Below are 3,663 nucleotides of genomic sequence, written 5' to 3'. Positions count from 1 at the left end.
ATTGTTGCATTTCGCGCCATGTTTTTGACGCGAACAGCCGCTAGATGGCGATCGTCCCTTTCTGAATAGGGACCTTTTAAAAACTGGCGAGATTTAGGTTCTCGCCAGCCGCGCGGCGAGATTTAATAAACAAAAATAAAATGGCGCTTTTTTCTACACTCGCCATTACCTACCTTTCTAAAGGCAGATTTCGCCAAAAAATGCCGCTTTTCCTGTTAGCGCTGCTCTCTGCATGAGGCCCTTGGTATCCCTAGCCCATAACCCTGCAGGGGACAATAAAATGAGGACAGAAATACAGGAGAATACATTACTGTGCACAACTAGTCCCAAGAGATGACATTTCAGCCCTTGGCATACGGTTTATAGAGGCAGCCAGCCAGGCGTGACCTTTATTAATGAAGACCGGCTAACCCCTACCATCACAGCTGGGTAGAGGAGTCCCAGATGTAAGCTGTCTCTCCGGGTCTCTCTAAGCAACTGTTACAGTGATCAAATGTTTTAGTATTTTTTATACTATATTGAAGCAGGTGGTTTCCAGAGGTGAATCCCGTTAATTTCAACTCTGAGGATATAGACGTCTGTAGGGAGTGCTGGTAGCCACTCCTGCTGGGGTTTAAAGCACACCATAGAAAAAAAATAAAAAACTTTAAACATACATTACTCACCTTTATTACCTTAGTGGCCAACAGCAAAGGTATTTAAGGGTTTAAACCCTCCCACTATCCCCCCAAAATACCTAACCACCTATTCTGGGGAAACTGCCCCTTTCACACACCATTTCTACCCCCAACAACCCCCGACCACAGACACACACAACCACACACAGGAATGGACTAATATGGCTTACAGCGCTCTTGCCCATTCAAATATACATTACAGTAAAATACAAATGACAGTACAATAAGAACAAACACTAGCCTTTCAGTCCATTGATTGTCACTGTGGCTACCTATGCCCTTACCGTTAGCATAGATACCCACATTGGCAATTAATTAACACCCTATAATAAATAAATGTGTTACTGACCCTTGCCAGGATGAATGCTTTCATCTTCCTCGCCATCTGTGGAACCAATCTCCTCAGCTTGACCGTGAAACAATGACCTTAACTTGACCAAAGAATCAATGATCCTTATCTTGACCCACAAAGCAATGATCCTCAACGTGGCCCACGAAGCAATGATCCTTAACTTGGACCTGAAGCAATGATCCTCAACTAGACCCATGAAGCAATGATCCTAAATTTGATCCACATAGCAATATTCCGCAACTCGAACCAAACTCCAAAATCCGATTTGAAAACCATAAAAATCAATCCATGCCGATGGTCCCCAAAAAAACCAGAGAATTTAAAATCCAAAAACCATAAAACATAATCCGTACCCAATGGCACAAGAATCTTCTTTCTTTATTTCTTCCAGGCAGGTGTTGCCTAATTGTCTCCTTCATGTCAAATGAGATGTTAATGTGATTGGTGGATGTACAATGTGAACAGGCATCAGGTTTGGCAGAAAATAACCTCTCTACCAAACATCATGGAATCATATGGTACATTCACCAATCCGATTGGTGGATGTACCATGTGATGCCTTTCCTTTTTTGTGCGATGTGAGATCCCCTTAAAGGAAGGAAGCATATGCTACATGATTGATTTTGCTTCCTTCCCTTTAAGGTAATGTCACATCCTCCAAAAAATGGATCATTGATGCATGGTCAAGCTGTGAAAATTGGTGCCAAGCTGAGGAAGATGAAAGCCTTCATCCCGGCAAGCGTATTGCCCATTACTGTGTGTAGGGGGAGGATACAAATGTGTACGGTAATCAACCACCTAGATTCACATGATATATAACAGCCTTATATTTCTGTTTTATATTTTAACATTTTTGTTTTCATGCACTTTTTATTATTGAATTTCCCATCTGCCACTTATATATGAACAGCATTGTTTGATTGCATTGTACTATTATGTACTATACTGTTGCGGCCCCTTTTATCCTCCTACATCCCCGAATTTTTTCGGGGATGTTTTCAGTATGTCATGCGCTTTGCCGTGTGTTCAGCCGCAATCATGGCTAGACAGCGCTAATAGCGCTAAACAATGAAACCACCCGCGGCGCCTAAAACGTCCGTAAAACGGCCGCAACATGCCGCATATGCCCGCGGTTTTAAAAATCTCATTGAAACGGCCGCACAAGGCTAAAGGCGGCCGCCACTGTACACTGTTTTTTCTTTTTATGCATATATATAATATGCATTGTTCAAGTCCTTCTGAAGACCAACGCCAAAAAGGGCTATTTGTTTCAACTATTAGACATATTTGGCTAATAGGGCTCTTGTCCATTACTGTGTGTTGTGACGGGGAGGGGGTTGTTGGGGGTAGAGTGGGTGAGGGAGGTACTTGCGGGGGTGAGGTGGTTAGGGCTCACCAGGGCAGTTATCCACTAAGGTAATGAAGGGGGGTAATGTATGTTTAAGGGTTTCCTGTGTTTTATTAATTTATGTTTCTATACGGTACTGAAACAGGGGGTCTCCAGAAGTGAATCTCATTAATTTCAACTCCGGAGATACAGACCTCCGTAGGGTGTCCGGGCCCACGTGCACAGGTACTTTAAGCCCCAGCCGGATCGGCTACCGGCACCCCCTATGGAGGTTTATATCTCCTGAAGCAGGGGTTTCCAGGAGTTGAAATGAATGGGGTTCACCTCCGGAGACCCTTTGCTTCAATACAATAATACATAATTACATAAATACCATAATACAACACATAAAATAAAAATAACAAAACATTGATCGCTGTAGCAGCTGCTCAGGGAGACACAGAGAGACTGTATAGCCTGGGACAATTCATTTAACTCATTTAATCCTCCCTGGCCACAAAATGTACTGCTTTTTGATGCCGCAGACTGCTATAGATTTAATCCTGTCAGTCTGCGGTAACGGAGGCAGTAAATAATGCTACATCTGTATAGGTAGAGGTTATATGGGGCAATAGGAAGAGTTATAGGGAGCAGTTATATGGGGCAACAGAGGAGTTTTAATGGGCTGTATCAAACACTGTTACTTTTTGTAATTGTGTCCCGTTTCCACATAAAAACATAGGAAGAGTACAGGGAGCTGTTATATGGAGAATGAGAGACATGCCTGAGTGTTTGAATTTTTAAGTATAATATATGCAGATAAACATGAGTGTGTATTTAGAACTAGGCTGGTTTTACAAATATATATCTTGTGTGTTTTGACTGTAGGGACACTGGAAGGACCATGGTACTATAGTTGGCTCATTAACTCACCTAAAGTTTCTTGTTCTTCTTCTACGACTTTGAAATTGCAAACCTCATCTGAACTTCCGGTTGAAAGTCAATGTAATGATCGGTCTCCTAATTTGAAAGTGCCACTGGTGCAATCTAAGGCAGCGGTGCGCAATCTGTGGGGCGCGACCCCCAGGGGGGGCGCGAGACTGCCGACGGGGGGCGCGGGGTTTACAGAGGCCACGCGCGCTTCCCGAAGGCACTTAAATTAAGTGCCGGGGGAGCTGCAGGGCCTCTGTAAACCATACTTACCCGTGGCTCCGGTGGCTTCCTCCCGGCGTCGCCATGGCAACGCGCCGTCAAAATGACGCTGCGAGGTCATGTGATGTCACGTTGCTATGGCAACGTGACGTCAT

This window comes from Ascaphus truei, chromosome 20, assembly GCF_040206685.1.
Source record: "Ascaphus truei isolate aAscTru1 chromosome 20, aAscTru1.hap1, whole genome shotgun sequence".
Taxonomy (NCBI): domain Eukaryota; kingdom Metazoa; phylum Chordata; class Amphibia; order Anura; family Ascaphidae; genus Ascaphus; species Ascaphus truei.
This window is presented reverse-complemented; position numbering follows the sequence as displayed.